Genomic DNA, 22,404 nt, shown 5'->3' with positions numbered 1-22,404 from the left:
CATGTTGCAGCAATTCCACCTCTAGGTATACACCTGAAAGAGACTCGAACAGATATTTGTACACCCATGTTCATAGCAGCATTATTCACAATAGCAGAAGTAGAAACAACCTAAACATCTATCAAGAGATGAAGGAATCAACAAAATGTATATACATACAATGGAATATTATTCAGCCTTAAAAAGGAATGACATTCTGATACATGCTAAAATGATGAACTTTGAAAACATGCTTAGTGAAATAACCCAAACACAAAAGTAGAAATACTGTATGATTCTACTTATATGAGGTATTTTAGAATAGTCAAATTCATAGAGACAACAGTGGTTACTAAGGGCTGGAAGGAGAGGGAAATGGGGAGTTATTGTTTAGTGGGTACAGAATTTCAGTTTGGGATGATGAAAAAGTCCCAGAGATGGATTATAGTGTGGTTGCCTGTGAATGTACTTAATGCCACTGAATTGTATACTCAAAAATAGTTAAAATGGTAAATTTTATGTGTGTTTTACCACAGTAAAAAAAAATCAAACTGTTAGCATGCCTCTCGGTACCCCGTGTTTGAGACATCAGCCACAGTAAGTGTACCCTGTCACAAATACTATGGATAGTTTACCTCAGCGTCAAGTTGTTCCCAAGGCCACTGTGTTTTAGAGCCCTTGGATAGGTGGTCTGAAGGGTCAGAGATGGATAGAAACCAATCTCTGCCTCCATGGTACTTACAGTTAAAAAACAGCAAATGTAGGGGCCGACTCTGTGACCTAGTGGCTAAGTTCTGTGTTCTCCACTTTGGCAGCCCAGGTTTGATTCCCAGGCATGGACCTACACCACTTGTCAGTGGCCATGCTGTGGCAGCAACCCACATACAAAATAAAGGAAAAATGACACAGAAGGTAGCTCAGGGCAAATCTTCCTCAACAACAACAACAAAAAACAGCAAACAAAAAATAAAATCATACCATGGACCAGGTATGTGCTACAGACTCTGGTTAAATGTCATAGAAGCAGGTATTCATCCCATCCTTATGTTTTCTAGAGAAGGTTGTTACCACAGTGTATTAAGCCCAGCTCACGCCCCCTCTGAAATTATTTTACATCCACGGATTCTGCTGAAGCCCAGACAAGCCTATTTTCAAGGTGACTCCACCCCAGTTACAGGTCGTCAGAACAAGGGTAGAACACTGATCTGAGATCCAATCCATAGGTTAGGCTGGTCCAACCCATTTGTTTCTAAGGATTTTGTGCTAAAAACAGATTGAGTCAGATGATAATGGACCCTTAAACTGAAAGGTAAAGTAGGTGGGGGCTAAAGCACTAACACTGGGCCATGTGCAAGCAGTGGAAGCTGGTAAGAATGAAGCAGAAATAAGCTATACAACCCTAGAGAGAGAGCAGCCTCAGAAAATGCCTTCAAAATTCCTGTCCCCAGGCTGGCCTGGTGGCACAGTGGTTAAGTGCGCATGTTCTGCTTTGGTGGCCCAGGGTTTGCCGGTTTGGATCCTGGGTGCGGACATGGCACCGCTTGGCAAGTCATGCTGTGGTAGGCGTCCCACATATAAAGTAGAGGAAGATGGGCATGGATGTTAGCTCAGGGCCAGTCTTCCTCAGCAAAAAGAGGAGGATTGGCGACAGATTTAGCTCAGGGCTAATCTTCCTCAAAAAAAAAAAATTCCTGTCCCCGTAATGCCTAGCTGTCATTTTTTTGTCTCTGGGTTGCTAACTTGCCATTGAGATTTTTGTGTTCTTAAAACACCTTCCTCTGCCACTATTACTGTTTGTTTAAGCTAGCTTGAGTGAGTATTCCTGGCAACTAAATGATCCTAGAGAGAACAGTTGAATTTCCTCTCCAAGAATCTCCTGATCGTAGATGAAAAGGACTGCTTTGAAGAGCTCACTGCCACTGGAGGGCTTCAAATGGGAATTTAATGTTAAATGAAGGATTAGAATAGACCAAGGTATTTTCAGATTACTCTGGATCACTGGAAGTAGCATGAAGGTAGTATGGTGTAATGGTAAGAGGATTTGAGGTGCCAGCAGTGGCCCTACATTCACATTTAAGCTCTACCATTCCATATGTGATTTGGATGATTTACCTACCTCAGTTTTCCCATGTGGAAAAGGAGAGACATTTTGTAGAATTCTTGGGGAAAATAAATGTATATAAAGTATGTGGCACATAGTAGGCACTCAGTGAGTTTTTATTGTTAAAGTATGACTAATATGGCTTCTTCAAATCAAATCATGATGGTCTTGGCCCAATTTGTAGTATGTCTTTAGTTAATAGAATTGTTCTCAAAATTTTCCCCCATTTGGCCCCTCTTTGTTACTACTTGAATCCTACCAGATGCTGGATGGTAGAGAGAATGGATGAGTCAAATAGCGTGCAAATAGAGTAAAATTAGACTCTGAGCTACTTGGGAACAGGGAATAGGTTTTACTACATCTTTGTATCTTCAGTGTCCAGGACAAGGCCTGGCATATGGTAAGTACATATTAGGTAAACTTGAATCAGTTAAATTTAGAAATGTGAATAACCAAATATTTGAGGTAAGTGGTGATCAGAGGTCTCACACAGTGTCATTCGTTACCCCAGATAATTCAAGTATCATGGGATCTGTCGATCTGCAGGTGTAGTTAGAGCTCAGTATAGCCCAAGCAGCAGTGCTGCTCACATCTCAGCCTTGATCTTTCAGAGTCCTTTCTTGCTTTGGGCCTCAATCGAAGGTAGCAACCTGTATCCACTGATAAATGGGTCATAGCAGCATTTCCAAGTGGAGAATATGCTGCCTCCAAAACCCAAAGAGGCCTAACAATGTGCTTCCTTCTTGGTAGTAAGGGGTGCATTGTGAATGGCTTGTTCTTTGCTTTGGAGGCAATGTCCTGGAATGCTCCAGATCACTGAACCCCTAAAAACTTCACTGATATGGCAGGCCTCTAAATCTTTGTATAGTTTCTTCCCCACATTCTGGAGTGCATGTGCCTTACCAAGGCATCCAGAGTGCTTGCCACTTACTTCCTATCACATCTGATTAACATGATGGTATTGATATCCTGGACCAATATGATGTTCTGCAAAATGTTCAAACAGTTCAGATCACTTTGGACTATATTATGACAGAGATCATGTGAATTGACAAGACACTGGGGCAAGATCATGAATGTATACTGTTGCCCATCCTATGTGATCCTCTTTCCAGATAGGTGTGGAAAAGAATACATTTGCTGGATCAATGGCTGCACACCATGTAACTGAGGCTCTGCTAATCTTTAGAAAGATATCATTTCTTAGGGGCTGGTCCTGTGGCTGAGTGGTTAAGTTCGCACGCTCCGCTTCAGCAGTACAGGGTTTCGCCAGTTCGGATCCTGGGCAAGGACATGGCACTGCTCATCAGGTCATGCTGAGGTGGCATCCCACATACCACAACTAGAAGGACCCACAACTAAAATATACAACTATGTACAGGGGGATTTGGGGAGAAAAAGCAATTTTAAAAAATTTAAAAAGAAAAGATATCACTTCTGGCATAGCAGGTGTAGTTGGAGCCACTACTTAATCAAGTTTGTATTAGTCTACTTGTCATCTGCCATGATCCATCAGTTTTGCAGAGGCCAGACTGGTGAATTAAATAGGAATATGACAGGGGCCATCATTCTTGCATTCTTTAAGGTTTTGAGGGAGGCACTAAACTCTGCCATTCCTTTAAAATCTGACAGGTTTTTGATTTATTATCTTGGCCACTGTGAAGGAACAGTTTCAGGAGCTTCCATCTGGCCTTTCTTACTACTACTTAGTAGCTCTTATTCTACAGGTCAAGGAATTAACGTGAGGGTTCTGCCATTTCTATGTATGCCCATTACAATCATACATTTAGGAACAGTGAAATAACTGGGTAGGTCCATGCACCTAGTGGAACCACTGTGAGACAGACCTGGCCCAAGACTCCATTTTTTACCTATCTCACATATGCTCCTATTCCAGCAAGGAGACCATGCTAATGCTTTAGATCCGCAGGTATCAGTGCTAACTTGGACCCTGTATCCAACACCCCTAGAAAGATGTGGGTAATTTCCTTCCTCTACTGTAGAGTTGCCTGAATAAGTGCCATCTGTCTCTGGGGAAGGACTTGGGGAGTCACTGCTGTATATACTTGCTGTGGTTTTGCAAGGTCCTCAGCGGAACCTGGATGGCTTCTGGTCTGACAAGAGGCAAAGATTTGTGACTTTTCAGCAGGGCAGCTGATCTCAGCCTTCTCATTTTTTTTTTTTTAATTTTTAAAATTTTAAATTGTGGTAAAAACACGCAAAATAAAATTTACCATCTTAACCGTTTTTAAGTGTACAGTTCAGTAGTGTTAAGTGTATTCACATTATTATTGCAACAGATCTTCAGAACTTTTCATCTTGCAAAACTGAAACTCTATACCCATTAAACTCCCCATTTTCCTCTTCTCCCAGCTCCTAGCAACCACCCTTCTACTTTCTGTTTCTGTGAACTTGACTACTTTAGATGCCACATATAAGTAGAATCATGCAGTATTTGTCTTTTTGTCTGCTCATTCATTCTTACATATAATGGGCAGTCCCTCTATCTTGGCCCTAAGAACACCGTGTTCTTTGAGCCATCTCCAAAATCCCTGTTGGCCACACCCTCCCGGCTACCATTCTGACATTAAGTCCACCCTTCTTCTGATGGTTAAGTACTGCCACCTAGTCTCTGCTAGTCTGAGATCTTATCCCCAGTAGTACTAGGAAATCCATCTCCTACCATCGGTCCTGAGTTAGAGACAACAGCAGCTACAAGATTCTCAGTGATGCTGGTACTTTCCCTAAATAGTGCATTCCTTATTGCCTTGATAAATGGAGGGTCCTCCAGGCCCTTCCAAGAAGCATGATCAACTAGTGGATTTTTTACTTTTAGATAATAGACCCATTATAGCAGGCCCCCTTCTTTGAGCCTTCTGATTCCTTTCACCACAGTTTGCCATAGCAGTTCTGGCATCCTTACTTTATTTTACGTGGATGTGGGCTATCACTTTTTTTCAAGCCTCACAGAGCCATTCCAGCAGTGTATAGAACCATCTTTTGGGGCCTTTGCAGAGTGTTAAATCCTGTGTCACAGCAGAGTGCCCCAATATTTATGAACTCTCCCTTATCCAGCTTTAGATTCCACCCCCATTTATCCAGTCCTCAAGCATACTCTTCTGGTACTTGCCATTACATGTAAGTCAGGTGCTTTAGCTACTTTGGGATATAATCTTGTTGGCTATTTGATCCTATTTATGGATCTAGTGGCCAGGAGGAGAAATCAGGGCAGATGCTGAGGAGGACTTCCATTGTCCTTTGAGGTACCTACAAAGGGGGAAGAGATGGGCCTTTATCTTCCTACCTGGAACAGTGGGTCATTTCTGTAGGCCTAGAGGATTCAGAGGAATCTTGGAATTCAAGCTTCTCAAATGCCTCTACCTAGATATCTTCACCCCAAACGTCAGGGTCCTACTTCTTCCCCACCAGGACCTAACTTTTATGAGGAGACTCTCCTACACTGAGAATTGGGCCTTTTCTAAAGTTCTCCCATTCTTACAATTCTACCAGATAAGTAACTGTCTCTGACCACTGGCTGCAAAAGATGAGGGTCTTTTTAAATGCTAACGGTGAGGTTCTGTTCTTTAAATTGTTGATTAATAGATCTGAGACTGTCACTTTCTTTCATCAGTTAGTCAATGACTCTTAGCAAGTCACTCACTTCCTCAATCCTTATAGTTGCTATTTCCCATATATCTTTCAAATGCCCAAGACACTGTGGGCTAGGTAGACTGAGCATTCCTTTCCTTCCATCTGTATCCCACCCCAATTCACTACAGCTGAAAGTCTTTGCAACTACATCTATAGTATGCCAGGGAATCGCATACTCCGTCTACCACATTGCCGTACAGTCCTTGTGTGATCCAACTCCAGAATCCTGTCCTTCGGGTCTGCTTCACACCAAATGTCTTAGGTTAGGTTCCCTAGAAGCAAGCCTGAGATAGGGATTCTGGTTCAAGTGACTTATTGAGGGATTTGCTCTTAGGCAAAGAGGAGAGAAAGAAGGAGCATAGGAGAGGGGAGAAAAACTAAGGAAGAGTGTGAATTCAAAGACTAGCTTCAGTCTAATCCCAGAGGGAAACTCTGAAACAAGAACTGTACCCCAAAATTAGTCTCTTGAGACAAGGGACTATGTCAGACAGTCAATGACAGTTCTTCTCCCCACTTCCCTCACCCCCAAGAGAGATGGCTCCTGTTTGGTTGAGGGCAAGTTTCCAGGAAAGGAACAACTGTGAGTTGTTATCAACCAACACTGGCAGTAGCTGGAGGATGGGTGCATCAACTGGTAAAAAGGGTTTGGGTATAGCACCGACAGCATCCTTCATAAAAAATACATATTTTCTTAAGCTCTGGAGACATATGCATACACATAGCAGTCATATTATCTTCAAATAATAATACATGTTTACAATCCCTTATCCACAGTCCAAAACCCCAACTAAATTCAAGATGGTTTGAAAAAAAAAAAAGCCTATTTTTAATAAATTTGGTATAAACTCTGCAGAAATATAAAGGAGTTCGATTATAGGGTAGTACCTCAGACTTAGCTGGGGGTGTTACTTATATATGTCCCACTTTACATTTGTTAAATCCAAAAAAATCCTAATTCTGAAACACATCTGGCTCCAAGCATTTTGGATATGGAATTATGGACCTGTAGCTACCATTTGTGAAGACGTAAGCATTACATATGTCAAATTCTTAACAACCCTGAAACAGGGATTTGCTTTCCTCATTTTTCAGATGAGGGATCAGAGGCACAGAAAGGTTAACAAGCTAGTGAATGGAAAAGCCAGATCTGTGAGACTTCAAAGCCTGCACCTTCCCATTGCACCATGCTGTGTCTGCTAGTGAAATCATTTCTAGTTTATGTAATGATATTAGCTGTCAGCAATCTGATTTTGGGGGGTTTTGTTTTGTTTTTTTGCTGAAGTCGATTTGCCCTGAGCTAACATCCACTGCCAATCTTCCTCTTTTTGTATGTGAGCCACCACCATAGCATGGCCACTGACAGACAGGGATGTAGGTCTGCACCCAGGAACCAAGCCCGGGCCACTGAAATGGAGCACGCCAAATGTAACCAATAGGCCACCAGTGCTGGCCCAGTAATCTGTGATGCTTTGCAAAGAGCAATATGACTTCTAGGAGCTCTACTCTCTGAACATATGTGAAAATCCATAGATTTGATGACTTTAATGGTCTTTTCTACCCTGTGGGATTCTATGTGACTGTAAATTCCAAACACACTGCCACTGGTGGATTACTACCATTGTTGTTTAACATTTATGAAGGGTCTGTGCTTTAGCTTGGCATAAAAATGACAGCTTTCTATTTTATTTACTGGCATTTATTCCTCTCACAGAATAATTTGCATGGATTGAGAAAGGACTACTTATGAGTACATTTTGGCCAAGTGAAAAAAAAAAATGGGTTTGGGAGTTAGACATAAATTCAGATTTAGTTTTTGCCACTTCATTCACTCAATAACAGACAAAGAGACTATGTCACTGTGAGATGTGGAGGAAAGTTGGTCATCAGGCTCCTATTTTGATTGTCAGGCTTCTATTATGACTGAACACCATATGTTGAATTTTTTTTTAAGATTTTATTTTTCCTTTATCTCCCCAAAGCCCCCAAGTACATAGTTGTGTATTTTTAGTTGTGGGTCCTTCTAGTTGTGGCATGTGGGATGCCGCCTCAGCATGGCCTGATGAGCGGTGCCATGTCCGCGACCAGGATTCGAACCGGCGAAACCCTGGGCTGCTGCAGCGGAGTGTGCGAACTTAACCACTCAGCCACGGGGCTGGCCCCCATATGTTGAATTTTTTTTTTTTTAAAGATTTTTTATTCTTCCTTTTTCTCCCCAAAGCCCCCCAGTACATGGTTCTGTATTTTTAGTTGTGGGTCCTTCTAGTTTAGTGGCATGTGGGATGCCACCTCAGCATGGCTTGATGAGCAGTGCCATGTCCGTGCCCAGGATCTGAACCAGAGAAACCCTGGACCGCCGAAGCAGAGTGCACGAACTTAACCACTCAGCCACGGGCCGGCCCCCCATATGTTGAATTTTAATATATGTCTTCTTAATTTTTACAAAATATATACCAAGTAATAAAAGAAATCAAAGTTCCTTTCTGTAGATAGCAAAAAATGTGAAAGTGTGACTTTTTCCTTTTTTACAAAATGGATATAAGAGCATTCACATCTTGTATATTCTTTGCGGAATGCCTGATGACCACGGTCAGCTTATCTTGACCATGACTGAATTCAGGCAGCCAGAATCTAGGCCATTGATAAGCTTCCCAAAGCTCGTTTTATCTGATTTGACCATACAGTGGCATTGAGATATCTTGCCCACTCGCAGCTCCTGGAACAAATGGGACAGCAAGTCGAACACGTGGCTGTGTTGTAAGGCTTCCTCAACAAAACTCTGCCAGCTGCCAGAGGCACTGGTTGCCTGCACCAGGAGCCACCCAGCCCTGACATTCATAAAGGGTACAAGAGGGTTCTTACCTTGCCACTTGTATCATTTGCCTTTTATCTGTCTTTTCTTCCTTCCCTCAGGGGCTTAAAGCATGTTTTTGGGTGGTTGTAATAAAGCAGAACAATGAAAGTCATTTGGCAAGTGATTTTGAGAGTCATTTCCTTAACCCTTATTGCTTGGGCCTAATAAAACAGGACCAAAACCCAAGGCATAAGAATTTGAAGTTTTCCACAGCCTTGATTGTGCTCTATCCCCCAGAACATCATCCAATCATGACCTCTAATTTATTAAACTATATAGTCACTTTTTATGTCACTGATGACCTTGCTCAATGAATTAGAAGAATTTAATTTTGGCTTATTTCAACTCACAAGTTTGCACATACTGATCTCCAGGCACTTTAAAAGTCCTGTTTGGAGGCAAAATGGGAAGTGGCACCGAGAGCCCATCTGCACACACACCTTCCTCCACCCTGACTCCTGCTTTTCTCCCCAGTTCTAGACAGAACACTTTTTGAGAGCCAGGAATTCTCCCCCTCTGCTGGCTGTATCAGTTCGAGTCCTCGAAGAAGCAGACACCAAGACAGACATGAAATGCAATAAATTTATTGGGGGTAACTTCTGTGGAAGATGGAGAGAAGGAACAGAAGTAGTCAGTGACTGAGTGTCAGAACTTTTACAGTGTTCCTCTCCTCTCTGAGTCATCGTTCCTTCCAAAATAAAACTCAACTAATATCTGGACTTACATACACTCATCATGAACTCCAGCATTTGAAAAATCACATGCTCATTGTATTTAAGTGCTCCTTTTCCAAGGTGGGTGTGTTGGTCTAGGGTCCTTGAAGACTCTAAGATGGGATTAATCATGCAAGGATTTTATTAGGGGAAATTACTGTGTAAGAGAAAACAGGCAGGGAGGGAACTGGAACAGGCTGAGAGAGCTGTAGGCTGCCATGCAAGTCTGACCCTGGATGAAGGAGAGAGGGAGAAAAGGCTGGATAGACGCACTCGAGGCTGCCTTGCAGTCTGAGTTGGCAAAGCTTCAGGGGATCCCCAAGCCAAAGACAATGATCAGAGGAGTTCCAAGTCTCCCAGAAATAGGTCTGCCTTAGTATTCCCGCCACACTCAGTAATTGATGGGGGGAGCCCATGGGAGGCATGGCCTCGGTACAAACGCAATGATGGATTTCACAGTCCAGCAGTTGGAGCCTTTGTCAGTTACCCTCCCTGTAGCTGGGGGTCTGCAAGTTGCTTTCTCGTGGCCACCACAGGGAGATAATTATAAAAATATTTTGTAATGCATACATACGTGGACAGGCATCTCTTTACCTTTTTTTAATCATCGTCTAAGGTGAGATCAGATAGCTTTACACCCAGCATTCTATTTCTATTTCTTTTTTTTTTTTTTTTACAGTTGTTAGCTCAGGTGCCAATCTTCTTTATTTCTTCTTCTTCTTTGTCTCCCCAAAGCCCCCCAGTACATAGTTGTGTATTCTACTTGTGAGTGCCTCTAATTGTGCAGTGTGGGATGCCACCTCAGCATGGCCTGATGAGCAGTTCCATGTCTGCACCAGGATTCGAACCAGTGAAACCCTGGGCCTCCTAAGCAGAGCACACGTACTTAACCTCTAGGCCACGGGGCCAGCCCCCACCAGCATTCTATTTAATTCCAACAACTCTGAGATAGGCACTATTGTTATGCCTGTTTTATCAATGAGGAAAATATGGATCAGAAAGGTTGAATAAGTCCAATATCACATAGTTCACAGGTGTCCTGGCTGGAATTTAAACACAAATAGGTTTGTCTAACTCTAAAGTCAATGTGACAGGTATTGTGTTAGGGCCTGAGTTAGTAAACAAGATAAACAGTCCAACCCTCAGGGAGTTTACAGTGTAGATAATCCTCCCCTCCCGGTAATCATGTTCCTCCTCTGCCCTGCAGCCTTGATACCATTTATTGATTTCTTCTCTGTGCCAGTCAGTGTGCTAAGTGCCTTACAGATATTATCTCACTTAGTCCTCAACAACCTCCCTTTTGAATGGGTATTACTAGCTGTATGTTACATAGGAAGAAACTAAGGTTTGGAAAAATTATAGCTATGGAGTGTAGTTAATATTTATTGAGCTCACACAGTAACCTTATGAAGTAGGTGCTCTTATTGCCATTTTACAGATGAGGAAACTGAAGCACAATTGGTTTAGTAGCCTTCTCAAGGAAACACAGCTAAAAGTGGTAGACTCAAACCTAGGTACTCTGATTTCAGAGCTTGCCACCTTAACCATTATGCCAAACTGCCTAATGCTGGGAGAGCTAGATTTGCATCCCAAGTCTGTCTGACTCCAAATTATTCTCTGTCCGGGCCATACATTGCTCTTCTGCTCAATTGTTCCCTATTCACTTCTTTTTTTTTTAACCATCTACTTCCTCAACAAACACTCACTGAGTACCTTCTGCATATGCTGTATCCTAGAGAAACAGGATATCCAGCCAATGAAGTATTATGCAGCCATAAAAAAGAAAGGAAGGGACTGGCCCCATGGCATAGTGGTTAAGTTTCACACCCCACTTCAGCAGTTTCAGTTCATAGGTTCAGATCCTGGGCACAGACCTATACCACTTGTCAGCCATGCTGTGGGAGCAACCCACATACAAAATAGAGGAAAACTGGTACAGATGTTAGCTCAGGGCTAATCTTCCTCAGTGAAAAACAAAAAGACAAAGAAAAGAAAAGAAAAAGAAAGGAAGGGGTTGATCTGGTGGCCTAGTGGCTAAGTTTGGTGTACTTTGCTTTGGCCACCTAGGTTCGGTTCCCAGGTGTGGACCTATACTAAAACAAAGGAAGACTGGCAACAGATGTTAGCTCAGGAAGAATCTTCCTCAGCAAAAAAAAAAAAAGAAAGAAAGAAAGAAAGAAAGGAATATCTTAATATATTGACATAGTGTAATCTCGAGATATGTTGTTAGCTGGAAAAGCAAGGTATGGAAGAGTAGAGTATACTTTTTAATGTGTAAGAAAGAAGGGCACTATAAAACAAATGGTCTGAACTCTTCAAAAATGTCAGTGTTGTGAATGACAAAGAAAGTTTAAAGGGTAAATATTAAAAGACACTAGAGACTTGACAAACTAAATGCAACATGTGATTTCCCAAAATAGGATCCTGGATCTAGGGAGGAAAAAAGCTATAAAGTGTTAAGTCCTAAACTATAAAGGATCTGAGATGTTACCCTACTTGCACAGTTTTACACACACACACTCACAGGCACACACACACAGGAACATGAAACCTCTGGATCTGGAGCAGAGATAAAACTTTTTACTGACACAGCAATCTTAGCACCAGTTTTCCTATGGGATGATAGAAAGAGGGGCTGACATCACCTGCATATACAGTGGAGTTTGCACACAAAAGAGAAACTCCAAAATTATGAATCTCAGAGCTTATCTAGAATGGCCTCCACAGCTGCCCATCCTTCCCTCCAGAGAGGAAAAGACACATCTTTGCTCTGGAATGTTAACAAATCCTATCTGGGAGAGATCGGGAAGATCTCTACTTCACCTTCATGGAATGTAAACAAATGGCTCTGGGGAGAGATAAGACTTTTTGCATCTCCAGAAGTCTCTATCTTTAGGGTTGCTATTCAATCACCATTTAACCCAGGTGGCCAAAATTTTTTTTCTCAGAAAGCCCTATATCCATGCAGAAATGTGAAAATATTTGTGGAGGGTTGTTTCTTCACCTAAGGGACACTAGCGGGACAATGAGTGAAATTTGCATATGGAGTATATATTAGACGAAAATACTGACTGAATGTTAAATTTCCTAAAATTGATCACTGTCATCATGATATATTTTTAAACGTCCTTTTTCTTAGGATCTTCTAAATGCTTCTAAATGTCATTCATCACACTAAATGCTGAAGTATTTAGAGGTAAAGGGTCATGATGTCTGCAACTTGTTCTCAAATGTTTCAGCAACTAATAATAATAACATCACCAATACTGTGAATAGAGAGAGAGAAATCAAATAGAGACATGTTAACAATAGATGAATTAGGTGAAGGATAGTTCAGTAAACTATTCTTTCAACTTTTCTATAGATCTGAAATTTTTTGAAGAAAATAATTTTAAAAAAGAAAGAGGAAATAAACACAAACACTGGAAGAATTTTAGAAGCTACTAGCAATTCCTACCTATTAAGAGAGGGAAAAATGAGGTAGAGAAGATGAAATAAAGATTTCTCTAAATATACCTTTTAAAATATTTTGACTTTTAAGTCATGTAAAATGTTACATATGCAAAATATTATTTAAAAAGCAAACACTAGGGGCTGGCCCCATGGCTGAGTGGTTAAGTTCACGAGCTCCACTTTGGTGGCCCAGGGTTTCACTGGTTCAGATCCTGGGCACAGACATGGCACCACTCATCAGGCCATGTTGAGGCAGCATCCACGTGCCACAACTAGAAGGACCCACAACTAAGATATACAACTATGTACTGGGGGGATTTGGGGAGAAAAAAAAAGATTGGCAACAGTTGTTAGCTCAGGTGCCAACCTTTAAAAAAAAAAAAAAAGAAAATCTACAAACCTACAGTGGTGCTATAAAAAAAGTAAAAGAAAAAATTTGTTTGCCACAATTGGAGGTGACTATTTCACCAATTCTTTTTTTTTTTTTTTTTTGGGGAAGATTAGCCCTGATCTACTGCCAAGCCTCCTCTTTTTGCTGAGGAAGACTGGCCCTGAGCTAACATCTGTGCACATCTTCCTCTACTTTAACATCTGTGCCCATCTTCCTCTACTTTATACGTGGGATGCCTACCACAGCATGGCTTGGCAAGTGCTGCCATGTCCGCACCTGGGATCCGAACCAGCAAACCCCAGGCTGCTGGGGTTTGCCTTCTTGGCAAAGAAGCGGAATGTGCAAACTTAACTGCTGCGCCACCGGGCTGGCCAAACACCAATTCTTACTAGTCTAAAACTTAGTAAAGAGAAAACAATTTGACATTTTATCATGCCTTTTAAGGAAGAACTCTAGTTCATCCCCATTTGGCAGTAAAAAGTTCTTTTCAAAAGAATGCCAGCTAACAGATGTAGAAGGAATGATAGAATTAGAAAATCACCATATTTCAACCACCAGTAAAATAACTAATTTATGCAAGGCCTTTCAATAGATGCTAAAACTATGAGGTGAAAGGTTGTTATATGGTACCAAAGTACATCTCCATAGATTACTTTATTGCAAAGGTGTGTGTGTAGGGAGAGGTAGTGATTGACACCCCTTTAACCAAATTATCATAGCGTCATTAAGAGTAGGCCAACTAGACATGATGTGCCTCCCAGTGCAATGCAATATGAAGTTCACAGTATTACCTAAGAAATAGAGTCGCCAAAAATGTCTAACCTAAATTTATTGAGCCCTTAGATTTACCTTCTACTTTATAGGAATCCAGACAATCCAGAATGGGACATTCTTTAAGACATTAGGGCTTGTCCTTCTAAAAAGTCATTGTTATTAAAAAAAAAAGTTGGGTGACTGTTTTAGATTAAAAGAATGTAAGGAGCACAATAATCCAATGCAGTGCCTGAACCTTTATTAGAAATTGATTCAAACAAAACTAACTATAGGACCAGCCCCGGTGGCCTAGTGGTTGAGTTTGGCGCACTCCACTTCATCGGCCTGGGTTCAATTCCCCAGGTGCCTACACCACTCATCTGTCAGTGGCCATGCTGTGGTGGCTCACATAAAAAAGAGGAAGATTGGCAGCGGATGTTAGTTCAGGGCGAATCTTCCTCAGCAAAAAAAGACAGAATAAAAAAACAAACCAAAAAAATTAACTATAAAAGACATTTAAGGGCAACTGGAAAAATTTGAATATGGGCTGAATTATAGATAATATTAGGGAATTGTTAATCAACTAAGTGAAATAATGGTATTGTGGTTCTGCAGGTGAATACGCTAATTTTTAAGAGCTTTGTGCTGAAACATTTAGTGGTAAAATGTCACAGTGTCTGTAACTTACTTTCATATAGTTAAAAAATATACACCAAGTGAATAAGCCAAAATGTTGATTACTGAACCTAGGAAGTTGAGTATATGGGTATTTATTTAAACTTTTCTGTATGTGTGAATTTTTCCACAATAAAGAGTTTTGGGGAAAAAGTCTCTATTCTTAAGGCACTCACACACTGAAGGAGGGGGCCAGTAAATAAGGGTAAATTTGATGGATGAAAGATGGTAGGAATTTCTAACTTTAAAGCTCATCCTTTTCCTTTTATGCTAATATCGTTATTTATCTCGTGTGTATGTGCTTTCTCCCCATCTAAATTTTTATAAGGTATATGCAGGCAGAGGCCATCTTCAATGCTGGTCTATTATTCAGTTAGGCCCCGAATCTATCCAATATATTTTTGTTGATTAAATCTCCTATTAACAACACTTCAGTACTTCACCATCACCTAAAGGCCATTAGGCTGACACTAAAAACTCTTTACTCCAGCCTCATCTATGATCAGGTCTTCCAAAATACTTCTTCCTTCTATGCCTCTATACTTTTATAAGTCCTGTTATCTCTGCCTGAAATGCCCTTTCTTTTCTCTGATTGTCAGATGCATCCTACTATTATTCAGGACTCAGCTCAAATGTCACCTCCTCATTACCCTCACAACACTTTGTATGTAACTCTGAGCATATCATCATCATCATCATCATCATCATCACGAGCATCCCCCATGTGTCTCTTTGTAGAAACACACACGCACACTATCAGAATATCATGAATCCTTATAACAACCCCTCAAGGAAGGGATCATTCTCCCCTTCGTATAGATGGAGAGACTGGCTCAAAGATATAAAGGGACTTGCTTAGTCACATAGCTAGTAAGTTAATGAGCCTGCTTTTCAAACCCAGGTATGCCTAACACCAAAGTAATTGTAATTGTTTTTTCCACATGATTTCCTCAGGGGCAGAAACTACTTGTGATTTCTTTTTATTTCCCAGGGCCTACATTATGTCTGGTGAGTAGTAGGCACTCCATGAATATTTCTTTGCTGAAAAATTGCTAGTGCACACCATTTTAGATCCTACTTCCATGTTTTTCTTCGAGTATTTTCCTGCCTGAAATGCCTACCTCCTCTTTGCCTATTTAAACTCTACCCATCCCTTGAAATGCCTCTTCTACAGAGCCTCCGTGTCGTTTGCAGCCTACACTGATCTCTTTTCCCCTGTTTGAATAATGCCGGCCCACATATTTTAGCTCCGGATTACACTCTGTCCTACATTAAGCTCGTATTGTCTTATTCATGGTTAGCTTCTCAGGACAAGGACAGGGTCTTCTCTTTGGAATGCCTCAGAGCACGTAACACAGGCCTAATTACATGGCCCATTGATTGGAAGACTTCTGTCACCTAGAGCCAAATAGCCTTCAGTAATATTGGGAGGTTACATTCAATTCTACACACGTCTGACAGTGGCAGTTGAAATCCTACTGACTGATTAAGAACCATCTCTCAGGGGGCCGGCCCGGTGGCGCAGCGGTTAAGTGCACACGTTCCACTTCTCGGTGGGCTGGGGTTCGCTGGTCCGGATCCCAGGTGCGGACATGGCACTGCTTGGCAAAACCCATGATGTGGTAGGCGTCCCACGTATAAAGCAGAGGAAGATGGGCACGGATGTTAGCTCAGGGTCAGTCTTCCTCAGTGAAAAGAGGAGGAGTGGCAGCAGTTAGCTCAGGGCTAATCTTCCTCCAAACAAAAAAAAAAGAACCGTCTCCCATTGAACAGGAAACAGATATTTTTGCAGAGGCACAACAAATCTACTGTCAATGCAGGATAAATGTTGAAAACTAACTACATCAAGAGTCCACCACCATAACTCCAAGTTCTACTTTCAGTCTCAAAATTCTTCAGTTGCAGCTCTAGATTGTTCTACTAAAATTTCCAGGTTGTATTCTGTGAAACCCAGATTCTAATATTGGACCTCCAGTCTACTCTGAGAATACCTGATTCTACTAATGGAAGTCCATATTCTACTATCATTCTATAAAATTATTCTATTGGACTACAGATTCTACTCTAGGAACCCAATAATTTATGTTTGGAATTCCAGGTTTATTCTGCGAGTCCCACATTCTCCTATTGGGCAAACAGACTCCACTATCCACTATTAAAGCTCAAGATGCTGCTTTTGGAATTATAGTTTCTACTTTGGCAACTTCAGGTCCTCTTCCCTAAATTCCAGATTCTATTGTCAAGGCCCAAGATTCTAACTTTGAAATTCCAGGTTCTGTTCTTGGAATTACATATCCTACTTTTGGAATATCATGTCATACTCTCTGACACCAAGATCTTAATATTGGACCTTACATCCTAGTACTACAATTTAAGATATCATTACTGGAATCCCAGTTTCCAATCTTGGAACTCAAAGATCTACATTAATAATTTTGGATTCTACTATCAAAACCCCAGTTCTTCATCTCCTCAGAAGATTCTACTACTAAAACTCAAGGTTCCACTCTCAGAAACTGTAATTTTACTGTAGGAATTTACACTTTGCTCTCAGAAACATAGATTCCGTTATTGGAATTATACCTGAAGGTTCAGAATTGAGGCTGATAGCAGAATTCTGGACTCCAATTATTGAGATTAAATCGAGGTTCTTCATTTGGAACTCTAACTTCAGAATTGAATAACTTATGTTCAGAACTCCAGATTCTATTGTGTGAGGCCCTCATTCTATCATTAGACATAAAGATCACTCGAGATGCTACTATTGGAAATACAGTTTCTATTATGGTAACTCCAGGTTCTATTTTGGGTTTCTATTCTATTTTGTTAAACCTCAAGTTTTACTAATGGAGGGTCCGTCCCACTGGTGCAGCGATTAAGTTCGCATGTTCTGCTTTGGCGGCCCGGGGTTTGCTAGTTCAGATCCCAGGTGCAGACCTACACACTGCTTGTCAAGCCATGCAGTAGCAGTCGTCCCACATGTAAAGTAGAGGAAGGTGGGCACGGATGTTAGCTCAGGGCCAGTCTTCCTCAGCAAAAAAAAAAGAGGAGGGTTGGTGGCGGAGGTTAGCTCAGGGCTAATCTTCTTCTTCAAAAAAAAATCCAAAACACACAAAAAAAGAGTTTTACCTATGGAATTCAAAGTTCTTTTAGACTCTAGAATCTGGAGGTACTTATCATGGTGGTTAAAAGCATGAGCTCTGGAGGCATACTGCTTATGGTCAGATACCATCTCTGTGCTTCCCAGGTGTGTGACCTTTGGAAAGTTATTTAACCTCTCTGTGCCTCAGTTTCCTAATTTGTAAAATAGGGATGATTATAATAGTACTCACCTGGTAGGTTTTTTGTGCGCACTAAATGTAATAATAATAATAATACATGTAAAGCACTTAGAATAACGCTTGGCACATAGTAAGCACTTAATAAATGTTTGCCGTTAGCATTATTACTATTGAAGGCTGATTCTAATACTGATCTAATATGCTAGATTCCCATTTTAGAATTTCATAACTTAATACTGTACCTCAGGGTTCCACTACGGCCCCTCAAGATTCCCTACTGGAACTCAAGATGTGCTCTCTGAATTCCATATTCTATTCTTGTATTTCAGGCTAAGAATTCAAGCTTCAACATTGTATTATCAGAACTTAGAGTTCCAATCTCAAAATCCAAGATTCTAATAATATAATTTCATGTTCTATTCTTGTAACCCCAGATCTAATTCAGGAATTCTAGGTTCTTTCTCTGAAACTGAAATTCCACTATCGGATTTCTAGATTTTACTCTCATAACCTGAGATTCTACCATTAGAACTCCAGGCTCCAGATTCAGAGCCTGAGATTTGAATACTGAACTCCAATATCTATTATTGAAACTTCAGGTTCTATTCTGAACCTGAGAATTCTACTATTAGAACTCAGTTGCTACTTGGAACCCCAAATTCTACTATTTGAAGTTTAGGCTCTACTTTCTGAACTTGAATCCTATAACTAGATTCCATAATCACAATCAGAAATTCTACTTTCGGCATTTCAATAATGGCAACTCAAGATTCTATTTTTGGAACACCAAGTTCTAGTCTGTTACTTTTATTTTGTTTTTTGACCTCTAAACTCTGTCAAAATCTGAGATTCTGATACTGACCTCCAGGGGCCAAATTCGGCATTGCAGACTTTACAATTTTATTCCAGATTTCATTCTTATAATCCTAAGTTTGGCCGTCAGTTTTCCAGCTTTTTTTTTTTTAAACTTTTCTTTTTTTTTTAAAGATTTTATTTTTCTCCCCAAAGCCCCCGGTACATAGTTGTGGGTCCTTCTAGTTGTGGCATGTGGGATGCCGCCTCAGCATGGCTTGATGAGCGGTGCCATGTCTGCACCGGTGAAACCCTGGGCCGCCAAAGCAGAGCACGCGAACTTAACCTCTCGGCCACTGGGCGGCCCCCCAGTTTTCCACCTTCTATCTGGAGGATGTTGAGAAACGTTTCTTGAGAATTTCCCAGGCATTACTACTTGATAATACACTGTTCTGAATTATGCTCTCAAATTCCTAGGACAACAAATCCCTTGATGGATGGAGTCCTCTGGCAATGCCTACAGCAATAGGGAACCAACTTGGCCCATGGCAAAAGTGGTAAGAAAATCAAACTTCCTACAGTTCCTCTTTCTTCCCGCTCTCCACCGTCTCATCTTTGTGGCTCTTCGTCAGGTCCCCAGTGCCCTTATTCACTCACTTCATCCACCCCACCCACTTAGGTCAAATGGTGCTCAAGAATATATTTGAAATTTTTTATACCAAAGTGCAAATGAATAAAAATATTTCATACTCCACCCCCACCCCCATTTAAATATTGAAAATGTAGGGGCCAGCCCAGTGGCGCAGCAGTTAAGTTCACAAGTTCCCCTTTGGCAGCCCAGGGTTCCCTGGTTTGGATCCTGGGTGCGGACCTATGCACCGCTTGTCAAGCCATGCTGTGGCAGGCGTCCCACATATAAAGTAGAGGAAGATGGGCACGGATGTTAGCTCAGGGCCAGTCTCCCACAACAACAAGAAAAAATAAATAAAACAAAATAAAATAAAATAAATAAAAGAGTTGAAGAGTTGCCAAAGAGTTGAAGCTCCTACAGTGACATTTTCAAGGAATGAGGGAGGTAATTTGGAAGGAAAATCACAGGGCCTCTGGTGGCCCTTGAAATCACCTTACCTAACTGATTGATATTGTGGTCTGAAAAGATTCTGGGATTTGGAAAATTTCCCCCATTTCCCTCCTCATTTGTAAAATAGGGATAAAAATTCATGTAGATAATATATATAAAAGAGCTTGGTGAACATTATGTAAATATTAGTTAGTTATTATCCCTCTTCCTTTTCAAAAGTGCACGTCCCTGGCTGCGTTGACTACATGGCTTAAATTACACTTCTGTTTTTCTTCTAAGCATCACTCAACAACCACTTTAGATTTCCTCTGGCATACTTGAAGACCCTTAAGAAAGAAAACGTCCTTGACTGGTTTCACTGAATTTATAATAAGTGATTTAAGATTAATGAGTTCAACAATTATCTACTGAACATTTACCAAGTGGGAAGGACCAAGGAGACAAGGAGAGAGAAGTCTTAACACCCACCATTGAGGGGATGAGGGATATGCCAGTGTGTGAGGGAAGACTTCACAGAATAGGTGATCTCCTGCCTGGGTCTCGTGAAAGGAGTATAATTTTGAGAGAGAAATAAGAGCACTTCAGGCCGAAAGAACAATATTAGAGCAAAGGTACAGAGCTGTAAATGTGCCTTTAGAATGGTAAATTGCTCAGAGCATTGGATCCAAGGAAGGAGGAGGTAATGACCTCGACTACTAGCCAGTGTTGACAGCCTTACTGTGTCCAAAGTCCTTTTAAACATATCCTCACGGGAGGCTTTACAGCAAAATGGTTGACACCATGGACTATGATAGCAGCTAGACCTGGGTTTAAGTCAGTGTTATATTTGATAATTATTTAAGCTAAGTTTCTGTTTTCTCATCCAAAAATAAAAGTACTGAACTCTTGTCAGGATTAAATGTTTGTCAAATTCTTATATACTAGCCAGCACTTAATAATGCAATAATTAGTAACTATCATAAGATACTATTACTTAATCTGTAAGGTAAAAATTACTGTCCCAGTACTGCAGAGGGGGAAAAGTTTAAGTGGCTCAGGTGGCATGCCAAATCTTATGCTTTTCTTTTTATACCTGAGACTCCAGACTGCAAAAGCAGGTTGGGACCAGAGTGTAAGAACTCTGACAGTATAAAGTTTGGGCTTTATACTGCATAGGCTATGGGGAGCCACTGAAGATTTTAAGAGAGTTTTGAATCAAATTTCTGTTTTAGAGAAAATTCAGAACCTTCTGAGTAGAGTCACTGGACTCCCAATCCACAACTGTATTTATCAGATAATAAAAATGTATTGAGCACTAATTATGTATTAGGCATGTACAAGAAAGCCTTAGCACTGCATTTTGTTTTTAGAAAACAAGCTGTTAGATGGCATCACCTCATTTTTTTTTAATTTAAATTTTAATTTTTTGAGAAAGGCAAGGCCACCAATCCTCCTCTTTTTGCTGAGGAAGACTGACCCTGAGCTAACATCCGTGCCCATCTTCCTCTACTTTACATGTGGGATGCCTGCCACACCAGAAGACCTGGTTCTAGTACCAGCTCTGCCACTGTTATTCTAGGTGATCGGAGGAAGCCTCTCCCCCTCTCTGAGCTTTAGTTTTGGGTTTTCTCATCTGTGAATCGGGACGTTTGTATCCAACTATCTGTAAGGAGTCTTTCAAACTCTGTCAATCTAGAGTTACAGCTTTCTAGGGCCTAAATTTTTCCTTTTGCCCAGCAATAGGAAGCTCCACACTGACTGGAATTGAGGGGTCCTGGTGGCCTGATCTTATGTCACACACAGTTTTGTAGTTGACATAATCTAGTCTAACCACAGAAGTTCCCTAACAAGGCTGACCTCTTTCATCTGGAAAAGACTGAAGCCTTTTAGGCAGGGGCTTTATCATGCGAATCACCCTGACACTGCGTTCTCAATGTCAGTTTCTTCACTTGGCAGATGAGATGACTGATCCTTGTCATAGAAGTGGAAGCAAGATTCGGAAGCTGAACCCCTCTGAATCTCGGCTTCCTCACCTATGAAATAAAAAATTCTGTAAACTACCTACATCACTGGGTTGTTGTGAGGCTTAAATAAGAAAACATATTTGACAGTATCTGGCACACATTTCAAATTCATCCACTCAAAGTCGTTCGTCTCCACTGCTATTACCTGAGGCCTAGTCCAAGTCGCCATCTTGCTGGGATTTCTGAAACAGCCTCCAGTTCCTTGTTTCGAATCTTGTTTCTACACTTCCATTTCCTCTCAACAGCTAGTGATATTTTATTTTTATTATTTTTATTTTTAATTTTTGTTAAAGATTGGCACCTGAGCTAACAACTGTTGCCAATCTTCTTTTTTCTCCTCCCCTTCCGCCCCCTCCCCCTTCTCCTCCTCCTCCTCCCCAAAGCCCCCCTAGTACATAGTTGTATATTGTAGTTGTGAGTGTCTATGTGGGACGCTGCCTCAGCATGACCTAATGAGCTGCGCCACGTGCATGCCCAGGATCTCAACCGGCTAAACCCTGGGCCTCCGAAGCTGAGCAGCACAAACTTAACCACTCGGCCACGGGGCTGGCCCCCAGCGATATTTTAAATACAATTTGGATCATATCCCTCACCTGACTGAAAACCCTCCAAAGCTTCCCACTGTTCTTGAGATAAAACACCAGATCCTTACTCTGGGCTACAAAGTCCTTTATGATCTG

Source organism: Equus caballus, chromosome 2, assembly GCF_041296265.1.
Source record: "Equus caballus isolate H_3958 breed thoroughbred chromosome 2, TB-T2T, whole genome shotgun sequence".
NCBI lineage: Eukaryota > Metazoa > Chordata > Mammalia > Perissodactyla > Equidae > Equus > Equus caballus.
The sequence above is the reverse complement of the archived record's forward strand: the minus strand, read 5'-3'. Positions refer to the sequence as shown.